The 24,391-nt window shown below is 38.7% G+C and overlaps 1 protein-coding gene across 9 annotated transcripts in view; it reads right to left on the reverse strand.

The window, feature by feature from the left end:
- Positions 1-19,626, reverse strand: part of SPIN1 (spindlin 1) — a 109,761-nt gene extending 90,135 nt beyond the window's left edge. For 2 of the 9 annotated variants that reach the window (XM_074201551.1, XM_074201545.1), the window contains exon 1: positions 18,122-18,347. The gene's annotated coding sequence lies outside the window, so the exon portion shown is untranslated. Of the gene's footprint in view, positions 1-18,121; positions 18,348-18,960; positions 19,056-19,362; positions 19,452-19,601 lie in introns of those variants that run through there. The other 7 variants (XM_074201548.1, XM_074201552.1, XM_074201547.1 and 4 more) reach the window with 7 other exon arrangements.
- Positions 19,627-24,391: the final 4,765 nt, after the last annotated feature.

Here is a 24,391-nt window from a genome sequence, read left to right on the forward strand (position 1 = left end):
TAATTCCTTTAGCCATTCCCTAATTGATAAACACCCCCTTGGCTTCTAATATTTTGCTATAACAAAGATAATTGCTATAAATATTTCTATACAAATAGTATTTTTTAAAAAATTTCATCAGACCAGAAGGATGAAATTTAGGGAGGCCTGGAAGGATTTGCACGAACTGCTGCTGAGCGAGATGAGCAGAGCCAGAAGAACATTGTACACTCTAACAGCAACATGGAGGTGATGCTCAATCTTGATGGACTTGCTCATTCCATCAGTGCAACAATCAGGCACAATTTGGGGATATCTGCGATAGAGGAATGCCATCTGTGTCCAGAGAAGGAATTGTGGAGTTTGAAAAAAAAAAAAGACCAAAGACTATTACCTTTAATTTAGGGGAAAAAAACCTGATACCTTAATGTCTGATCTTACTATTTCTTATACTTTATATTTCTTCCTTAAGGATATGATTTCTCTCTCATCACATTCAACTTAGATCAATGTATACCATGGAAACAATGTAAAGCTAACAAACTGCCTTCTGTAGGGGGTGTGGGAGAGAAGCAAGATTAGGGGGAAAATTGTAAAATTTAAAATAAATAAATTTTAAAAAACTTCCTCAGGTAATGATGTCAACTGAGCAAAAATGTAAGCACACTTGAATGACTCTAGGGTCACACATATAATGTCTTTTGACAGTAACAAAGATTATAATAGTATAAACTTTCTTTTCTAAGTCTTCAGTAGCTGCTGAGGACAGGAGCTGGGTCAGGTTATGAATGCTCCACAAGGGTTGCTCCTGTGAATGGCTTTAAGTATTAGGCTACAAGCAGGGACTGTAAGTCACAAATACTGCCATTCTCAGAACTTCTGGATGCAGAGTTCTGCGTTCCTTTTATAAGGATGGGGAATAAATGAGAAAGAATGGAGAATTGAGATTTATTAAAAATAATAATTAATAACTAGCACATTAATGCTTTCTAGGACAGGAGATCAGAAGTTGGTTCTGGAAATGGTTGAGGAAGTCAGGAATTGGGGCGGCTAGGCGGCACAGTGGATAAAGCACTGGCCCTGGAGTCAGGAGTACCTGGGTTCAAATCTGGTCTCAGACACTTAATAATTACTGAGCTGTGTGGCCTTGGGCAAGTCACTTAACTCCATTTGCCTTGCAAAAACTAAAACCAACCAAACAAAAAAAACAGAGGAAGTCAGGAATTGTTCACTGGGGGATGTCTGCAGGGTCTGAGCTGAAAGCAGGGCTAGTAGTCTAAAGGATACTGTTACTCCCAGATATCTTAATCTGACCTACTAATCAGTTTCATTTACTACTAAGTGAACATGTAGAAAACATTCTATAGGAATCCAAACTTTCCAGAAACAATTCTTAATATATAAAAATAAATGTTACCCTAATCAGGGTTCATCAAGGGAAATCAATTGAGTCATTCATTCAACAAATATTAAGTGCCTATTTTGTGCCAAGACATCATGCTAGACACTGACTGATAGGAATGCAAAGATATTAAAGGCAAGGCACAAATCCTGAAAAGAGTTTACATTGTAGTGGATTGACAAGTATCAGAATCTTTTATTTTTAAAACACACTTTGATGAGTACCTTTCTGTCTATTTGCTTTTGGATATGTCTTTCACTCTTCTCAGTTGGGGGAGGAAGGGAAGGAAGAAAGAGGTAAACAAGTTCACTTTTTTTTAATATCCCTTTGAAATATTTAGACACACACATACACATATATAAATACAAATGTATATGATACACACATATACATGTATACAGTAGGGAGAAAAGATGGCCTCAAACCCAGGAAAACCTAGATTCAAATCCAACAACTGATACTTATTGTGTGATTCTGAGTAATTAACTTAGCCTCTCGTTGCTCTGGGCAAGTGTCCAATTCCTATGTCTTTTTGAAAGCTTAAAAATTTACTATTATTTTACTAAATTCAATAAAGCTTATCTTCAGGCTTGCATTATTGAACATTGATGACCATCAACAAAAGTTCAATTGCCCCTTTATTAAGTGAACACTCTATTAATGCAAAGCATTGCATCAAGCCAAAGTCCTGGATTTACAAAGATAAAAAGGTCAAAAACAAAATAGTAATTCTCTTACAAGAGAAGTCTAAACAAATGATAACTCACATTCATGGCAAATTGAATTAGCTCGATAGGTACTGAAAATATTCTACTTTACAGGTAAAGAATCTGATACACAAAGAATTTATGTGATTTATTCATGATCATAAAAAGCTAACGATATGAGTCAGAATCCCAACCCTTCTCCTGCCTCCATATATAGCATATTATGTATATATCAGACACCAAACCCAAATCATTGAGGCTCTCTAATATATCTGAGAAGAGTTCCTTGACAGCTGGTAGGAAAGGAAGGAAGCTGATAAAACAGGTTTAGGAGAAGGAAATAAGGGGAGAATTTTTGACCCTAAAGATTCAACTATCAGAATAAACTCCATAGAGATCTAAGATAGAGAAATGTACCACACACACACACAGCAAAAAAACTGAAACAAAGTAAATATCAAGTAGGGAATGGCTAAAAAATTGTGGTACCTTAATGGATTGGAATGGCTCATCATGATATAATGAATATGAAGAATTAAGAGAAACATGAAAGACCTATATGAACTGAGTGAGAAGTAAACAGAACCAGGAAAACGTTATACATGACTGTAGTAATATAAATGAAAAGAACAACAAAATGACAAAGCTTGACCCTTGATGTGGAACAATTTATTCCCTGCCAAATTTGGTTGCTATGTTAACTTTGCCAAACTAAATTTCTCATTTTTATTTTTTATTTTGCTACAATGCATGTGGAGAGCTATACAAAAAAAAATTAGTGACAATTTTTTACAGCTAGGTACCATCAACCAGGTTTAAGATTTGATCAAAAATACTACATATTCAACTACATATATACTGAAATGTAAATAAATTTGTAGATGAGGGACATGGAAAGAGAATGCTTCACCTGATGGTTATTTCTTCAAGTTATCATTCATCCTATCAGAGGATGCTTCACCTGATGGCTATATCTTCAAATCAGCATCCTATTTCTCCTCACTAATACAACCAAATTCCTATTAAAATGTTTCTTTCCACACTCATTATCACTATACTCACCTGTCACCTACTTCCTAAATCCCATGCCATGACTTCTGAACCCACCAACACCACAGAAGCAACAATTAAAAATGATTTAAAGTTTTAATCTTTTTCTGACTTCATTCTTTTTGACTTCTCTGCAGATGATATCCCTCAATCCTTCTTCTTGAATGCATTGCTGTCCCAAGGCTTTCTAAGACACACTTAATATTCCTATCAGTTCATTCTTAGTCTTTTTTATTACTTGATTTGACTGTGGGTACACAGCAGATCCCATATCCCATATCCCAAGTCTTTTCTCTTCATATCTCATCCTTGTTGATTTCATTAGCTCCAATGGCTCAGCAATAATCTCTATAACTATTCCCAAATCAATAATTCTAGTCTTCATTTCCCCCCTAAATTCCAATCTCACATTATCAACTACATGCCACATCGCTCTACTTGGAAATCTTCTAGACCTAAGAACTCAATATCCTCAAAGACATAAACCCATATTGATCCAAATATGCATCCCTCTTTCTTTGTTCCTCAGGGGCACTATCATCCTTCCATTCACCTGGTTCAAACAATTTTAAATCATTCTTCTAGTCTTTTCCCCTCTCCTTCAAGCCTTTTATAAAATGATTCCTTTACTACTGCCGCTCACTAATATATCCAATTTCTTTCTGTCTACTGGCTATTTCCCAATACTTGGGGGAAAATGCCAATATTGCTCCCCCTCTTTTCACAAAAAAAAAAAACCCCTCACCTGACTCATCTATTCCTGTAAGTTATCACTCTTATTTTTTTCCCTCCCATTCATGACTAAACTCCTAAAGAAGACCTCTTTTCTCTAGGTTCCTTCACTCGCTAATTTCTTACTCTTTCAACTCTATAATCTGGTTTCTGACTTCATCCTTCAACCAAAACTGCTCTCTCCAAAGCTTCAAATAATCTCAGTTGCCAAATCTAAAGGCATTTTTCTCAAAACTCATCTTTCTTGAGTTTTCTGTAGAATTTAACATTGGAAATTACTCCCTTCTCTTGTTTTTTTTTTTTCCTAGTTCGACAATTCCCCCAGTTCCTTCATGGTTCCTCTTCCTACCTGTCATACTGCTCCTCACTCAGTGTCCTTTGCTTGATCTTCAACCAGATCACTTGACCTAAAAACGAGTATCTCCTAGGACTCTGAGCTGATTCAGCTTTTGTTCTCTCCCTAGACTACTTCATTTGGTGCTCTCATAAGTATCCATAGAGATCAGCTGCATGGACCCATCAATTCTCATCAGCTGATTACTAATCAGCTCTGTATATACAGATAAATCTCATATCTCTTTGTCCAATCCAACCAGTCTCCTGACTTTCATTCCTCACATCTCCAACTTGGACATTTCAAATTGGAAGTCCTGCAGACATCTTAAATTCAATATGATCCAAAATGACTTCATCTTTCCCCCAACCTCCTCCCCCACTTCATCAGTTGTCAACTCACCACTTTTACCTTCATAACTTCTTATAAAGTCCCTTGCTCTCTTCTGACATTGCCACCACACTAGTGCATAACTCATGATCCTCATCAACCAACTCCTGAAATACTGTTTATTGTTGATCTCCCAGCCTCTAATTCGCCTTTATTGTCAGAAGGGAGTTTCTAATCATAGAGACCCAGGCCCCAGAATACCAGGCCCTGGAGCAGCTGGACCACGTACCAGCTTCTCTGTGGATAGCTGGGAGAAAAGAAATTAAGAAAGCTATTTCATGGCCATGTCTTAAAGGTCTTATCTATACTTGGGATCAAGACCTTATCTTTTCACCTATGTTTTCTCAGATTTAAACACAAGGCATAGAAGACCCAAAGACAAAAGACTACATCACTCTTACTTTGTCTCGCTTCACTTTTTCATTGCCAGTCAAGTAGTTAACAGAACATTTAAACATGCTAAGGAAAGGATTCACTTTGCAAAGTCAGTAAAAGATAGATCTGAAAATGACTACCATCAGAAAAAGTATTTACTAAAGGACATAAAATAAGACAGGAAGTATTGAGGATGTACTAAATGAGCAGAGTTAAGAAACACTAAAGTTCTATTAAACTAACATTATACATATTAACTTTCTTGTTGCTATTCCCAATAAGGTATATATATATATATATATATACCTCTTATTGTGGGCATATTCCTCTATAATAGCTCCCAAGGCTGCAAATTACTAGATTGTATATTAGTGTAAGAGTCAGAGAAGACTGAAGTTCAAATTCAAACATTTTACTAGCTCCGAGACTCTGCTAAGTCATTTAACAAAGAAACACAGATAAAGAGCTAGAAAAGACCTCAAAAGTTAAATGGTCATTTCTGAGTTTCAATTTCTTCATCAGTAAAATGAAGAAAATACTTGCTACCCCCCCCCAGTTGTTGTAAAAAAAAGTATTTTTTAAAATACTATATAAATAAAAATGATTAGAGATGATCTAATGTGAAAAATACTATACGCAAGAAATAGAAATACACATAAAAACATCATAAAATGCAAGTTATAAAAGGATATAAACAAGACTCAAGAAGTACCACAATAAAAAATATGAAACACTGCTTCAAACCACTAATTTTTTAAATGCAAATCAAGTAACACTGAGGTTTCTTCTCTTATATCAGCTTTGACACAAAGTCAAGACCACAGTTGATATAATTTAGCTAAAATGTTCTTTTTCTCAACTTCTTTACAAGGAAAAGGAAGTTGCATATAAAATGGAGGAATATACTTGGTAACAGAAAGGATCAATTTTTGAATTTATTACTATTAACTAAATTCAAAACATGCTTTTTAAAAAGCAATAAACAGCAATCTGTCTAACTTTCGAACTCTATGACTCACTGCTAACAACCTAATGTGTTCTGTAAAGGTTTTTTTTTAAGTTACCAACTTTGTTTTAAAAGACTTACACTGAGGGACAGCTAGGTAGTGTGGTGGATAGAGCACTGGCCCTCTTGTCAAGAGGACCTGAGTTCAAATCCAGTCTCAGAAACATAATAATTTAGCTGTGTGACCTTGGGCAAGTCACTTAACCCCTATATTAAGAGAATTTGGAACTCAAAAGTTTTAAAAATGAATACTAAAACTTGTTTTTACATATTAAGTGGAGAAAAATGAAATATATTAAAAAAAGACTAAATAAATTAAAAAATAAAATTTTTAAAGACTTTCATTGAGGGGCAGCTAGGTGGTGCAGTGAATAGAGCAAAGGCCCTGGAGTCAGGAGGACCTGGGTTCAAATGTGACCTCAAGACACTTAAACAATGCCTAGCTGTGTGACCTCAGGCAAGTCACTTAACCCCACTTCCTTAAATTAAAAAAAAAAGATTTCCACTGAGGGCAGCAAGATCACATAGTAGACTGAGTACTGGTCCTGGAGTCAGGAGAAACTAAATTCAAATCTGACCTCAGACAATTAACACTAACTAGCTTTGTGACCCTGGGCTGGTCACTTAACCTCAATTGACTCAACAACAACAAAAAACTAAAAAGAAAAATATCTTCATAAAACAAATGAACTTACCTTTCCAAGTGATAAAATTAAATTCCACAGGGCCATTTTTGAAAGGAAAAATTTATTTTTCTTTTGTTATTATTCTGTCATTTGTTCTCACTTCATGACCCCATTTGGGTTTTCCTGGCAAAAATACTATACACTATAGTAGTTTGTTCTTTCTCTGTTCAGCTCATTTTACAGATGAGAAACTCAGGCAAACAGGGTTAAATGACTTGCCCAGGATCACCAGCTAGTTCATGTCTGAGGACAGATTTGAACTTAGAAAAATGAGTTTTCCAGACTTCAGCCCTCACACACTAAACTAAGTCAAAGTATTCTAGAAAGCACTAATTTTTTATGTCAATACAAAGAATCAAGTGGTACATGATTAAAACAATAAATATCAATCCTCCATTTACATTCATTATCAGATACTATCAAAATTAAGCTTCATTTTAGAGCCCGATTAGAAACATAAGCTATTAAAAAAAAAGTACCTTGTCACTTTAACCTAAAACAAAGATCATGAAAAAGAGGCCTGGATGTTAAGTACTAAAAACATAGATTAAAACATTACATCTAGGGGCAGCTAGGTGACCCAGTGTGATAGAGCACCAGTCTTGGAGTCAGGAGTATCTGAGCTCAAATTTGGCCTCAGACACTTAATAATTACCTCACTGTATGACCTTGGGCAAGTCACTTAACCCCACTACCTTGCAAAAGCAAAAAAAAAGAAATCACACCCTACCCTCATCTAAAAATTTTTGCCTACTTCCAACTCTACTTCTGAGGCTTACCAGAGCTTTGTGTCCATGGGCAAGTCACTAAATCTTTTAAAGGTATATACTGGCCCTGGAGTCAACTTAATAATTGCCTAGCTGTGTGACCTTGGGCAAGCCACTTAACCCCACTGCCTCACAAAAAAAACCTTAAAAAAAGCATTATATATATAAATATGTATATATATATACATATTTATATATATAAAATGTCAGTTATTCATATTCTATTTTAATGGATAGACATAGGTAGTACACTTATTTATAGCTACAAATTAAAAATTGAATATCAAAATTTTGGATAACTTGAAACCAAATGGTCCAAATCCCCAAATCCGGCCTCAGACACTTAATAATAATTGCCTAGCTATGTGACAGAAAGACAATTGGTGAACATATTTCCAATGATGACAATTTACATCAAAAGTGGTATACAAAGACAATGCTGAGATTTATAACCAGGAGGTATAGTCTGATCCTGCAGCAAAAAAATAACAGACAATAGAAAACAGAACTACTCCAATGATAACAGCAAGATAATAAAATAACCAAAGAAATGCTTCAATCATTTTGGGTAGACCCTCTACTGTAGATTTATACAATGACAAGTTGAGAAAGAATAGGAGGGTTACAATCTTCATCTGTCAAGGGAATAAACTACGTGAGCAGGAATAAACTACGTGAACACCGAAGTATATACAGTAAAGATGTTTGTACAATGATAGACCCTAACACATTCAAAAACCACACCTTTTTAAAGTAGAAGACTTCTAAGACCTTTTAGATTTCAGTCTGACCGTTTAATAATTTTTTTTTTTACTTATTTAAGGCAATGGGATTAAGTAATTTGCCCAAGTTCACACAGCTAGGTAATTATTAGGTGTCTAAGGTCGAATTTGAACTCAGGTCCTCCTGACTCCAGGACTGGTGCTCTATCCATTGTGCCACCTAGCTGCCCCTCAAAATATTTATTGTAAGTTATTCTTGGACAAGCTCTTCAACTAGCCACAAATACACACAAAAGGTACACACAAAAGGAAAACATTTCTTAGGTAGAGATGAGATTTCACCAGTTTCACGGGCATTTTATTGATATGGTTTTGAAATAGACACTTTTCAAAATTCAAATGAACTTATAATGAACTTTACTGGAAGAGTATTTTTTAAGAGAAATATTGCGCCTTTTATTTTGCTATGTTTTACTAGTCTTTTCCCACCTCCCACATATACTCCATTGAACTAACCCTTGTAACAATAAAAGCAAAACTGACCTAAAAAAGGATTAGATCTAACAACAAGTATCAGCTAGGAAACCAACTTGAGTTAGGCTGACTTTTAATCTACATTATAATAGCTGTATATATTATTATTCCATTTAGGCAACTAGGTGTGGCATACTACATAGACAGATCACTGAGCCTGAAATGATGCAGACCTGAATTCAAATCCAGTCTCAGCCACTTTACTAGATGTGTGATCCTGGGCAAATCACTTAATCAGTCTGTAAAATCGGGGAAATAATAAATCTACTTCCCAGGACTGTTTCTAAGGATCTAATGAAATAATATTAATAAAGTACATTTATAAAGGCACATTGCCTGGCACATAAGCACCTCATAAATGACTGTCTCCTTGATTCACTATGCATTTGTTCATGAGTCTTCCAAAGTTTCTCTGAATTCTAAGTTGTCTAAACATTCTCCAACTCTCAGGTGACCATTTTATTTTCAATTTTATAATCACAGAAAATGATACAATAAATATTTTCACCTATTTGGAATACAAAACCAATACATTCTAAATTGTTTTCTAGAATGGTTACATTATTTTACAAGGACAGAAAATAAACACAAAATAAACACTTAATAATCTATTCTTAATTCTGATCTACCATATATAGTCCAAAGTACCATATTTCCCCATATAAAATGCACCTTAATTTGGGGGTGTAAAATTTGAAAAAATAATGTATTAAAGTTATTGAATTTGTTTTATCCCTCATAAAATTCATATAACTCCTCATCACTGTCAGAACTCCCATCCATTAGCTCATCCTCATCTGTGTTTGATGATGAACCACTGCCTTAGGAGAGGCTCTGCCTGCTCTCCTGCTTGTGCTTTGGTCTATGGTTGACCACAAACACTCCCTGGGCAAGTCTGATACTTGGACATATTGCTCGATCTATTCTGTTTCATGTTCCTGAAGCACCAATTGTGTTCTCCCTTGAAATCGGTAACTTCTTTTTCATCAGCAATTCTTCTTGCCTCCTGATGAACCATCTTTGTGGACACAGGAATTCCATTTGCCCTTTGCTCTTCAATCCATCTCTTCAATTCCCTCTCTAACTTAGGCCATTTGGCTGACTTGCCTCTCATGACCTTCTTCTGCCAGGGCATTTTCAGTAAGGTTTCTTCTTCCCATAGTTTTCTCAGTTGGAGGAGAAACAAACTGAAGTTCAGCAACACAATTTCCATTCACTTTTGCAAAATGAATCACTTTTACCTCTCCTAAGGCAGCGTGGTTCGTCATCAAACACAGATGAGAATGAGCTAATACATTTTTTTTTAAAGAATTTATTTAAGGGGCAATGGGATTAATTGACTTGCCCAAGGTCACACATAGGCAATTATTAAGTGTCTGAGACTGGATCTGAACTCAGATCCTCTTGACTCCAGGGCCGATGCTCTATCCATTGTACCTGTATGGAAATCTTTTCTGAGCCATTTCTAGGCAGAATGTGGCAAAATATAACCTAATATACCAGTAAAAAATGCAAAACAATGAGCACAAAGACAACAAGCACAAAAATGTGGGAAATGCAAGTAAAAAAAAATCTACATACACTATATAAGACACTCCCAGTTTTCAGACTCCAAATTTTTTGGAAAAGGGTGCATCTTTTATATGGGGAAATATGGTATTTAGTGTCAGCTATCTTCATCTGCAGGATGATTTCATCTAAACTATTGTAATCCTATTGTTCTTCTGATTCTGGTTCCCAGCTCCCTCCCTTCCCCCTGTCCCCCCCCCAATACACACACACACACACACACACACACACACACACACACACACACACAATCTGTGCTTCACTTCATACAAACAAAGGGGATAGTATGAGAAATTTCATTGAAGTTGGGAGTGACAGAACATGGGTTTAAAGCTCAGATCTAGCATATATATACGAAGATGATGAGCAAAATCTTCTCTCTGGACCCCAGTTTTTATTCATATATACATATAATATGATGGAATTGGACTAAAATGATTTCTAAGTTCTCCTCCAGATCTAAATCTTACATTTAAAAAAATTTTTTATTTAAGGCAACAGGGTTAAATGACTTGCCCAAGGTCTCACGGCTAGGTAATTATTTGAGCTCAAATTCTAACTCCTGGACCAATGTTCTACTGACTGTGCCAAGTTGTCCCCTAAATCTTACATCTTATGATCCAGTGATTCTTTTTGATTTCTTCACATCTTGGCTTACCCATTCTAAATTCAGTCACCCCTCAATAAATGCCATGATCTTGTTTCCCACTTTTTATTAACAAAAATATTATGGAAGTACTTGTCTCATCTTGCCATCAATAACCCACCATCACACTCTTCCAACCATCAATAACTTTCTTGAGATGTAAGTTCCACTAGTAGAATACCTAAATTAAGAGCTTATGAATAATTTTACAATTGCACCTACGATAAATTAAGTAAACCTGTCTTCCCACATATAGAAGAGATCTTCAATCCAGTCAATAAGTATTTATTAAGTATATGAATATCAGGCATGTGCTAACTGTGGGGGACACAAAGAAAAGAACAAAGACAGTTCCTGCTTTCAGTTAACTCACTCTAAAGGGAAAAGACAATATGAAAACAACCATGTACAAACAAGCTATAAATAGAATAAACTAAAGGTAATGAATAGAAGAAATACATTAGCAATAAAGATGGGGAAAGGTTTCTTCTACAAGAGAAGGTTTTCCCTGGGACTTGAAAGCCAATGGTGGGGCAGTAGAGCATCTGCCCTGGAGTCAGGAGGGTCAAATCCTGGGGTCAAATCCAGCCTCAGACACTTAATAATTGCCTAGCTGTGTAACCTTGGACAAGTCACTCATAACTCCATTGCCTTAAATAAAAAAAAAGAAGCTAGTAGACAGAGATGAGAATAGGCAATTGGAGACATGGGTTTGGAGGTTAAGAAAGAAGTTAAGTGGATCTAAGAACCATCAGATTTAGAAATGATCATTGAAGCCATGGGAGTTGAAGTGAAATGCAGAGTTATAAAACTTGAGGCCCAAACCATATTAAAATGTAGTTGAAAAATGCTTGACAAAATACATAAAAATACAGTAACAACATGAATAATGTTAATTTGTGATTTTCTAAGTCAAGATGGGATGTTTCAGAGTTCTGCTTCTATTTGATATTGACACTACTAGTGAGAAAATAAGTAAAGTCAGGATAGAAACTTAGGGAGATAATTTTTCCACCTTTACTAATTGGATAATTATGCTAGCTTACAATTGTTTTGATTTTTATTTATCTGATTAGTGATTTTGAATGTTTTTTCCAGTGTTTATTCATAGATTGGTGGTTTGTTTGGAAATCAGTAGATTGGAGAGAAATGGCTCTTAATCTTATAGGCCAGTCAATGCCCTCTAATATTCTCAATGTCTGGTATTTATCAGTTGTTTGATGAAAAGCTTCCTTCTCAAATGCTACCTTTCTTATACTTTTAACTGTGCTGATTTGGTTTATGTAAAAGTATTTTTATTTTATGTAATTAAAATTATATTTAATTTTATAACTTTTTATATTGGGGCAATTATTAAGTGTCTCATTTGAACTCAGGTCCCTCCCAACTGCAGGGCTGGTACTCTATCCACTCCATCCACTAGCTGCCCCAACATTTATTTTCTTTTTTTTTTGTTTAGGTTTTTGCAAGGCAATGGGGTTAAATGACTTGCCCAAGGTCACACAGCTAGGTAATTAGCAAGTGTCTGAGGCCAAATTTTAACTCAGGTCCTCTTGACTCCAGGGCCGATGCTCTATCCACTTTGCCACCTAGCTGCCCCTACCACAATCTACTTTCATAATTTTACATATTTTATATTACACGCTTAAAAAAATTCATAGGCCATAAGCTTCATAATACTATCAAAGGAGTTTAAATGCCAGACATTTATCAATTATTTAGTGCAGTTTGTACCCAAACTCCCCAAAAAGTTAAGATCCTCAAGTCTAGAATACTTTGTATATAAAAAAACTTTCATTAAATATACATATACCTAAAGAATGCATAATTTGGTTGAATTATGCAAATTTCAAGTCAAAGAACTAAGAGACTCTTTTTCCTCCTATTAAAAAAATTCTGGGGGGCAGCTAGGTGGATAGAGCACCGGCCCTGGAGTCAGCACTTCCTGAGTTCAAATACGGCCTGGCCTCAGACACTTAATAATTACCTAGTTGTGTGGCCTTGGGCAAGCCACTTAACCCTAACCCCATTGCCTTACCAAAAAAAAAAAAAAAAAAAAAGAGAGATTTAAGAGAATTCTAACAGGTAAAAGATATCTGTAAAGAAGATGGAAGAACCAAAGGAAAAAGAAATATGATCCCAATATAGTCCACTTCAGATTAACAACAACTTGAACATCACAATGAAAATCAAGTGGATATAAAATGACAATGCCAGGGGTGGCTAGGTGGCGCCCTGGAGTCAGGAGTACCTGAGTTCAAATCCGGTCTCAGACACTTAATAATTACCTAGCTGTGTGGCCTTGGGCAAGCCACTTAACAAAAAAAAAAAACCTAAAAAAATAATAATAAAATAAAATAAAATGACAATGCCTTAAAGTGATTATCTTGACAGAAGCAACTTTAAAACAGTAGATTATATATAGTGTTTAATGTTTACTTAGTAGCCAACATCAGAAACTTTATAAATGAGTATGAGAATAATAGTATTAAGAAACACATAAAGAAACCAGGTGCTTGGCAAAGATATTTGTCACAATCAAGGAAGAAGGTCTACACAGGGTCCAAATTAAAAATGGATTCCCAATAGTTAGTGAGGTGTCTCCTTCAGCTGCCAGTTGGAACTGATATCAACTTGTACAAGCCCTGCAATGTTGCACATTCTCCTTTCAAACAGCTCCTAACTATCCACTCAGGGAAAACAAAAAGCACTATGATGTACAGTTATCCAGACTATAATATAAAGTTGGATAAACAATAAACTTCATCCACAATAGAAAAAAGAAATGGAGAACTGGTCTGACTACATTTGGAAAGTCAAGCTTATCACGAAACAAAACAAAAAAAACTTCACAACTGCAATATACTTCCAATGATATTTTGATACTACAAAAGCTATGAAATACCACAATCTTCACGAAATAATAAGTGTTATCCAAAGGACAATGAAGAGATTACACGGTGGGTGGACATAAAGAAGCCACAGAATTTTATAAATAAACTGTACATTAAAAGTGCAATGAAAGGGGAAAATTTTTGCCAAAGTAAGACAAATTAGGATTCACTGGAGACAAAAGGAAAAATAGTTGGTACCCAGAGTGAAGGATGTTGAAAAAAAAACAGAAAGATATCAGATTCAAAGTCAGAAAGAAGCCATGAGACAGAAATACTTTACAAGGGGAGGAAAAATATAGTAACAACATAGCTTACATTTATATAAGACTTTATGGATTGTCAAAAATAATGCTACAAATATTATTCAATTTTAAACTAGTTACTATTATTAGCCTTAGTTCTCTAATATGTGATTTGCCCAGGATCATACAACAAATAAATTGGTAGTGTCAGTATTTGTACTTATTAAGTACCTACTATGTGGCCGGCACTTGGCTAAATCTGACAATCTGTCTGGTCTGACTCTCAAGTTTAGTTTTCTTTCCATTAGGTATATGTTATCTCTCTTACATTAACAATTGTCAAGCATCTATTAAAGTATTGAAGTACTATAAAGTGTTGTGGAAACCATCTCTGCTCTCAAGGAGCTTACATTCTAATGGAGATGATAACATGTTCAGAAAGATGCCAATACAGATGTACAGAGAAGGCAGTTGTGGGAAGGCAGGTAATTGTTGGCTGGGATCAGGAGAGGATCATACAGGTGGTGGTACTGAAATTTAGTTTTGAAGGAAATCAAGGATTCCAAAGAGGAAGAAAAATAAGGATGAAGGCATTTCAAACATGGAGGCTAGGCAATGAAAAATAGCTCTACAAGGAAATTATGGTTATGATAGGCTCACTCAAGAATATTTTGATTTGTACTTCTCTAAGTCTAGAATCCTTGCAAAAATACAAAGAAAAGAAGAAACCTAGCTATGAAAAGTCAAACAGATGAGTTTTTTAATCCTAGAAATAAGAAAAAGACAATAATGTTTGTTAAACATTAAGGGCTGGATAGCATGACCATGACCTGCACTTTTAAGAAAATCACTTTAGCAGCTAGATGGAGGATAAATTGTGGAACAATGAGACTTTAGTCAGAAAGACTAAATGGGGAGATATATACATACATACATACATACATACATGTATATATATACATACATATATATGCTATTTAAGTACAAAGATGGGGATGTTGTTAAGATTGAAAACAAAATTAGGCAATTTATTGGTTATGTATGGTATGTAGAAGATGACTGAGGCTTCAAACCTGGGTAACTGGAAGAATGGTCATATTCTTGAAAGCAATGGGGTAGTGCAGGAGAGCAGATTTGACACAAAAGATGAGTAATATTTTATACATATTGAGTTTGAGTTGCCAATGAAACATTCAGCTAAAATTCAAGGACTAGAAACTCAGGAGATCAGGGTTGCAAATATAGATTTGGGCATTAGTCAGAGATTGAACTCATGGGAACTAAACATACATTGGATCTCATCCTTCCAAACACAAAATCTATTTCTTTGACCTGGATGTTGTGGCAGCCTGGGCCCTGCTGGGTCCAGGAATCTCCCAGATCAACAGGAGAGATAAGAGGTGGGAAACTAAAGCATTTTTCTCTCCTCTCTAAATTTAATGTAAATTTAAAATACAAGAAGTCAAAGTCTTCATAAAGTCAAAGAATTGTAGCTTAATCTAAGTGTTTTAAATGCCATTTTACTTGGTCACATTAGTGGAAATTTAATGAGAGCCTGTGGGAGGGAGTTATAAATGAGGCAAAACAAAGATTGGTATGTAGTATTCAGATTATTATTTCTATATCTTTTAGATGGGAAAGGGAAGTTCAGAAAGGTTCCCAGCATCCAACAACACATTTAAGAAAATGCTAGAGCTAGGCCTTGAATCCAAATCGTCTAAATCCAAGTCAACTGTAACATTCTCTAACTTTTGTTCTATTTTTGCTGCTCTCTGATGGCTCAGTTTAATCCATTTCATACTCAAGTTGAGTTTCATGACATTTCTGAAGAACCAAAACATCATTCATAATGATTTCTAAGGTGAAATTCAATCCTTTTTTACAATCAACTCAAAAAAATTTATAGAATACGACTTATTGTCTACATAAAACTGATACATTGGATTTCTTAAATACTATGGAGAGCTTATCAGATCAACCCAATCCAAACTTCAATCGTTCTTTTCAGTAAAGGGCCAAATCAGAAGTACTCTCCATAAATTTCTAAACCCCACCATCAGTGAAGTCTCTCTCTCAATTTTTCAAAGTATACAGGGACATCTTGGACAACTAAAACTGTGGTTAATAAGGATGGAACATTAATATTTTATCCCAAGCTCTAAGGCCTAAAGAAAGTTTTAAATGTAGTAAATTTAGTTACTTATAACCTTGTGTTCAACTATTTCTCTTCCAGACACTTAATGATTATGAGTAATAATAATACTATCACTATAATCCATGTTCCCATAGCACTTGAGGTCTGTTTACATGATGTGTCCTTTCAGCCTTCACTTCACTCAAAAGGGCAATTAGCAGAATTGCTAAAACCTAAGTATTAACAATGAATGACCAAACTTGACATGTCCTTTTACTAGAATAAAATGATCACTATATTGGGTAATGAAAATTCTATTATGAATTACTATTTTTGACAATCATTAAATATCTACAGGAAGCTAAATATTTTATGACCTCTTTATGAAACTTCTACAACCTTTAAATGGGTACTCCTAAACACTGTATCTAAATGTTAAGCCCAAAGCCAAGATCAGTGTTTACTCAATAACAAAGGCTTTGTAAAAACCAATTACAGTACTCCCCTCTGTTCCTATATCAATTGAATAGTTCCTTCTAGAAACTTCTAACAAAAGTTATAGTTTTCCATTTCTTTTTTTGATAGCTCATACTACTGCACAATAAAACTTTAGACAGTGGTTTATATCAAATGGTAAAATGAGGCAACCTTCCTGGGTGACAGCTTCTAATGATTTTTCTCAACCTTATTACCCAAACTCTTAAAACATTCATGATGGCATTTATTGCCAGCTTTACTATTCACTTTAAGTTATTTTATAATTTATAGCATTAAATGGACAAATAGAGAAGATATAAGTAGATAAGACATAAGTGAATACAGAGCCAATCTCAAAGTTAGAAAAACTTGGGTTCAAATCCAGCATTCAAATGCAATTCTCTAACCTTCTTTGTGTGTCATGGACATGGCCTGCTCTTCCCCCCACCAATGTTTTAAATGCATAAAACACATAGGATCTCAAAGGAAACCAATAATAACAACATGCAACTATTTTCTTAAAAACATTTGATTCACAGACCCCAGGTAAGATTCAAGTTGCAGAGCAGGTGCCAATCTATATTTCCTCAAGGGGGAGATCCCTGTATCAATAAAATCAAAGATCCAGTCTCTTCTTCCCCCACCCCTCCTTAAAACACACACACACAGACACACACACAAACGTTTTTAGCAAACTCTTCTCAAGGTCATTTTAAATCAGGTAATATACGCAAAAAAAAAGGAAATTTACTTTAACCACCATTAATGTAGTAGCAAAGTGAGCAAAGAACTGCTTCGGTCTCCGAGAAGCCAGGAGAGGGTGCTATGAATGCCCAACATTCCGAGAGCAAGAGATACATGCTAGTCTATTTTATTGGAAGCAACAGAAAACATGCCTTTGCTAGTTACACTTAACAATCTCACTGGGGTGGAGGCCTCGAAATCTGATTCACTAACAATACATCTCAGATCTGATCTAAGAGTCACTGGAGTAGGTTCATCCATAAAAAAAAAAAAAATCGACACCGCAAAACAAATTTGCCAAGATTTTAAAAAATCAGTCCCTGGAGAAGATGGTCCTGACAGCCCCCTTAAACAGTGAAGGCACGGTATTGGCGAGGGGGGGGAAACAGGGAACCTGAAAAGAGTCGTCATAATTCTAGCCTACAAGCACTTACGATTGTTATTTTTTGCAACTGATCCTTTGCAATGAATGAGTCGCATCCTGAAAAGAAAAATGGCCCCAGGGTATTTTGCAAGACTAGAATATTTTTCTCTTTGCCAACAATTTTGGTGCATCATTCTCCACCCTCTCCTCCTCCTCCTCCCCCCCCCAAACACGCAGACAGCAATCTGCCCTCAACCCCGGAGCTGATCCCCCGGCCCGCGGCTTGCCCCTAAGGCAAAGGCTCTGTCGTGTCTCATTTCTTTCGGTCGCAACGAGCGAGAGGCCAATTCTCCAAAGAGGACCTTACCCTTGAAATCCCGCCATGCACGCAAGAAAGAGGGCGAATCTCCTTCCTCCTGGAAAGAGGGGAGGAGGAGGGGAGAGGGGGAGGAGATGCCAGACGGGAGGAAGTCGGAAAAGGAAACAAAAGCAGGAGGGAACGGAGCCTAAGGAGCCGAGACGGAGGGAGGCGTCGAGGCTGGCCGAGCCCGGGGAACCGCGTCAGCCATGTTGTGTGTGTGTGCGTGTGCGCGCGTGTGTGTGTGTGTGTGTGTGGGGTGTGTGCGTGTGCTTGCGCGCGCGGCTGCGGAGATGGGGGCCGCGGGGGGCGGGGTGCACACAGGAGGGAGAAGCAAGAAGGGGCCGGCGGAGCGGCGGCAGACAAAGGAGCCCGGCGATGCCCGCCCGCCGCCCGCACACTCGCACGCACACGCACTGCCCCCTCCCCGCTGCCAGCTCCAGCCCAGAAATCAGTGCTCTCACTGGCACCGACGCCGCAGCTCCGGAAGGGCACGGCACCCCGCCCCTGCTGCAATGCAGCCCCTTCTGCCGGAGCCCCCTCCCCTCCCCCACCCCGGGGGGGGGGCCCGCGGACTCTCCCACTCCCCGGCTTAGCGCTCCCCGCCCCCGCCCGCAGCCTCGCGGGGGCCCCCGGGCATCGCCGCCAGGGGGCGCCGGCGGGGCGCAGGTAAGGGGAGGGAGGGAAGCGGCGGGACAAAGGGCCTCGGCCCGGCGCGGGAGGGGGGCGGCGGGGCGGAGGGGCGCCACAGCGCCCCCCCCGCGGGCGCTCCCTCCGGAGCGGCTCCCCGGGCCGCGGCGCGCTCCAGCCCGGCCCCCGCCCTCCCCCGAGGCCGCCTCCCCGCTTACCTGGGCCGGCGCGTCTCCGTCCTCCGTGCGGGCAGGGCCGGGCTCGGCGCCGCTGCAGCTCTAGCGGCCGCCCCCCCCCAGGCTGCCCGGGGGCGGTGTCGGGGGGCTTCCCGCCTGCGCCCCCGCGGCCCTCACCCACCCCTGCTCCCGGGGGCTGCGCCTCCCGGCTCGGCCTCAGCCGCTGCTGCTTCTCCGCGGCGGCCGCGGCGACGGTGGCGGCGGCTCCAGCTCGCTTCTCGCCCCCCCTCCGCCTCCGTCTCCACGGCGGCTTCTCTGCCACATTTGGATCCCCACCCCACCCACCCCTCCTCCTCCTCCTCCTCCTCCTCCTCCTCCTCCTCCTCCTCCTTCTTCTCCTCCTCCTCCTCCTCCTCCTCCTCCCCTCCTCCTTCCGCGTCTTACTCTCAGCTCTGGCGTCCCTGCCGGGATAGAGGCCTCACCTTCCTGCCAAATAGTGAGCCGCCCGCATCGAGCTGTTCAAAACACGCTCCCCCATACCCACGGCCCCTCCCCCCCCTTCCCAAAAACCACAGCCAGACACCCGGCCTTCCCCTCCCCCACCTCCCACTTCCCACACACGGCTCCCCTCCCCCTCCCTCCCCCGTCGCCAGCCTCCTAGAGCGCAGGCGCATTCGGCCCACCGAAATGCGACAGGGAGAGCGTAGGAAACCGACAGCCTCGCCAGTCCGGCCGGGGACCCGACTGCGCAGCCGCAAAGGCAAAGCAGCCGGGCTTTTTTTTTTTTCCCTTCCATGCCCTTGCTACCTGGTGGGAGGAGGGAGTGGCCGAAGGAATTAGAGGGAAACTGGAAGAGATGGGGGGAGGAGTGACATCGCTGCAGAGAACTGGAGGAATGTCATTCATGCTCCAGGGCTTTAACATTTCTTTGGGGAAGCGGAGGAATCGCCGAGGCAGTTTTTCTAGAAAAGCCAGGGCCGGTCGCAAGGCGATTTGCAAATGTTCACTTTAAATCCAAAATTTAAAAAGACGCTAGTTCCTATTGTCTCAGTTTGCCAATAAATCTCTACCAAAGCAGAATACAAAGGTAACTTCATCTACGAAACTCTGGCTAGGAGGGTAAAATAACCACCGGCAAAATGATGAACCTTGGACGGCAGAGAACAGATCGTGTTCTGTTCCACTCAGTTTAAGTTTCATTCTTAAAGGATGCTAACCCATGAAGCATCACATGGCTGAAATTGTTCTTCTAAGCTACCAAGTATTCCCACTAAGAGAGACCATTACAACTATGCCATCCTAAGATGCTCTCTAAAACATTCTTTTTTTCCTACCGAGTTATACTCCCCTCCACTATTTTGGAATCTAACCCGTACACATCAAACAGAGGGGGAGTTTTTGTTTGATTTTTCAGTGAAAAATCTAACACCAACCCTGAAAGCATTAGACCAGTAAATAACACCCTAGGTTTTGTAATCATGTTTCCTTTTACTACGATTAGGCTATATATATTACCTATCCTCTCCAAAACTCCATTTTTCAGTCAAACAAGAGAAAGTTCTCATTCTCTTCTCTTTCTCTTAACTATCATCTTTGTGCAGATGAGACTGTATAACTCATATCTTTATGATAAGTCCCTGTATGTTGTCAGAGTTTCAGTCAATTCCTATTGGACATTTCAAACTGGATGCTCTGCACATCTGAAACTCATTATGTCTAAAAACTGAACGCATTATTTTCCCTAAACCTTCCCCTCTTCCAAGCTTTCCTATTTCTGTCTAGAACTGAGTGATCCTGATTCTCCCGGTTTTATAAGATTGGGGTCTCTGATTCTGAACTCCTGTAGACCATCTAAATCCCATTTTTCACCCTTCCACCTCATTTATTCCTATTTCAAACCTCAACTGTCTCAACCTAGTGCTATCCATTCTTCCACCAATAGCTCTTCCTTCTGGAGTGCCCGCTTCATAGAGAGGAAAATAAAATCCTTTCAACTTAAATCTTTCCCTTCCCCACTCTGTCCATCTTTGAGCAATCAAAGATACCTAGTCCCCCACCAATGATGTGGTCACCCTTTTCCAGGACTTGCTTAATTTTCATTCATTTGGGGAGCTGGAATACTCCTTGTAGGCCAGGTTCCACCTTCAGGTTTCTATTTTCTTCACTCACCCAGTAAACTTTCTGACCTTGAAGTTTACCACCCAATTAAAATCCTGCAAATTATTGTCCATCGCCCTCCCCTCAACAAGTAATTGACTCATAATTTTTTTCTTGCCCAACTCTTACTCTCATACTAAGGGACCTAAACTTACATATTGACTCCCTTATCCTAATCACTCAACTCCACAATCTTCTCACTTCTTATGACCTATTCCTTCACCTCACTTCAGCCCTATGGCAGAGACAGTCATATGCTTAATCTTACCATCAACTACAAATGTTTCACTTCATCATCTTATCTAACTAATATTTTGGCTTTCCATGTTTCCCTCTGCCTTCCCTTACCAAACAGTTCTCTCCCAGATCATCACCTATATACTAACCACTCTCTTTTACTCTTCTTGATCCCATTGTTGAACCAGCTCAACTCTACACTGATCTTGTCTCTTGAGTCTCTAGCCCTCTTAGCTGAGAATTTAGACTTATTTTACATAAAACAAAATTGAGGTCAGTCACAAAGAGTGCCTTCCCTTTTTCCTTAAATCACAGAGATGTCTTCTGTCATTATCTCCTTTTTTACCCTTGTCTTACATGAGAAAAGGCTTTACCTTCCTTACCAAGAGAAACAACCTCCCTGTACAAGCTATCCCATTTCATCCCTCTGGCCTCCCTACTCTCTCTTTTTTCTTCAATTTCTCCTTGCCTACTGTCCTCAAAAATGTTTATTTTGCCCTCATCCTCAAAAAAAAAAAAAACCCCTCACTTGATCCATTCATTCCCTAATTGTCAGCCTAGTTTTCTTCTTCTGTCATTTGTGGGCTAAACTGCTTGAGAAGGCCTTCTATAATAAATGCTTCCACTTCCTCTTTACTTACTCCTTCAACTAATCACCTACATCAGCTTCCAACCTCATCATTCCCCTGAAACACTCTCTCCAAAGTCATCAGTGATCTCTTAGTTTCAAAACTCAAGGTCCTTTACTCAGTCTTCATTCTTCTTTACCTCCCTGCAGCTTATAATATAGTCAATCATTCTCTCTTCCTTGATACTCCTTTCTCCCTGGTGTTCTTTCCTGGTGTTCCTGCCCATCAGACTACTTCTTTATCTCTGTTGGATTCTCATCCAGGTCATGCCCTCTAATTATGGGTATCCCACAGGACTCTCTTCTGGGACCTTTTCTGTTCTTCCTCCATACTATTTCATTTGGTGATCTCATTAACCCCCATGGATTTAATTATCATCTCTAAACTGATGATTCTTAAATCATCTCTAACTTCTCTGCTAACCTCCAATTTACATCTCCAATTGCTTTTCAGATATGTAAAACTGATTGTCTAGAAGATATCTTAAACTCAACACATCTTTCCCCCAAACCTTCTCCTTTCCAAATCTCCCTATTACTTGTCAAGGGTACTACCAATCTTCTAGTCCTCAAAACTTGCAAATTAAGTGTCATCCTAAACTCATCATTCTCTTTCCTTACATTTTCAGTCTGTTGCCAATGCTAATCAATTTCATTTTTCAACATCAAGCAAATATGCAATAATGCCATCACCCTGGTATGAACCCACATTATCTATTAGTTGAACTATTTCAATAATCTGCTTTTGCTTGCCTTAAGTTTCACTCATTCCAAATCCATTCTCCATTTCATCACCAAAATTATTTGTCTAAAGTATAAGTCTGACCTATACTTTGGCACTCAATAAACTTCAGTGACTATCACCTCTGGAATCAAATACAAAATCTTGTATGGTATTTAATTAAAGACATTTATAACTTAATCCTTTTTCCTGACCTCAGTCTTCTTATACTTTATTTCCCCTATGTAATCTTTAAGCCATTAATACTGACCTTCTTAATCATCCATGAACAAAACTCTTTCTCCTTAAGTTCTAGGAATTTTCTCTAACTACCCTGCCACTCTCTCCCCACCTCCTTATCTCTGACTTCCCTGGTCCTAAGTAAAATCCCATTTTCTCAGGCCTTTCTGCACCTTTTCTGCCTATAAGATGCATCTCAGATCCCATCTTGTAGCAGAAGTTTTTCCTAATTTTCCCAATTGCTGGTGACCTCCCCTTCAAATTACCTTTTATCATAATCTCCATCATCATCAACATCATCAAGAACAACAAGCATTTAGGATCTTATGACATGCCAGGAGCAGAACAGAAGTTGCTATATATACAACATTTATAGATCTGACCAAGGCCTCTGATGAGGGTTTATGGAAAATTATGGTAAAATTTGGTGAGGGTATATGGAAAAATATGTCAAAATTATGTGGAGAAGTTCATCTTCTCATAACATCAATCTCATAACAGCATACTTGCCCAGATTCTGGATAATGGACAATGCTCTCAAGATTTCCCCCAGTCACCAATGGAGTGAAACAAGGATGTATCCTTGCTCCCATACTTTTTAGCATCATAACACTTTCACTGAGGATGTACATGGCCTCAAAGTCAGCTACCACACAGATGGCAAATTCAACTTGAAAGTCTACAAACCAAGATCAAAATGGAAGGAGTATTGGTGCATGATCTTCTGTTTGCAGTTAATTGTGCACTCAGTGCAGTCTCTGAAGCTGAGGTGAAACAAAGTATGGATTAATTCTCTGCTGCTTGTGCTAATTTTGATTTTTAACAATTAACAGCAAGAAAACACAGGTGCTCCATCAACTAGCACACCACCATCCATATGTGGAACCTTCAATTACAGCTGTGGACAAGTTCGCTTACCTTGGCAGTGTTCTTTCTAGGGAGGTACACACTGACAATGAGGTTGACACATGCTTTACCAGTCTTCATTCTTCTTTACCTCCCTGCAGCTTATAATATTGTCAATCATTCTCTCTTCCTTGATACTCCTTTCTCCCTAGGTTTTCAGGACATCACTCTTTAGTTCAGTATTTGGGGGGGATCAGAAAGAAAGTGTGTGTGAGAGAAGAGATATTAGACTAACTTTCAAATTGAAGGTCCCTTAAACCGTTGTGCTGTCCTCATTGCTATATTCCTGTAAAACCTGAACAGTCTACCAGTGCCATGTCAAGAAACTAAATTGCTTCCATTTAAATCGTCTTAAGAAGATTCAAAAATCACCAGACAGGAAAAGATAATCAGACACTGAGGTCCTTTCTCGAGCTAAACTGCCTAGTATTACAACATTACTACAGAGAGTGCAACTATGATGGCCTGGACACATTGATAGGATGCCAGATGTACACTTGACAAAAACACCATTTTATGGAGAACTCACACAAGACAAATGCTCACAAGAAGATGAGAAGAAGCAATACTGGGACACCCTGAAG

Source organism: Macrotis lagotis, chromosome X (genome assembly GCF_037893015.1).
Source record: "Macrotis lagotis isolate mMagLag1 chromosome X, bilby.v1.9.chrom.fasta, whole genome shotgun sequence".
NCBI classification, from domain to species: Eukaryota; Metazoa; Chordata; class Mammalia; order Peramelemorphia; family Peramelidae; genus Macrotis; species Macrotis lagotis.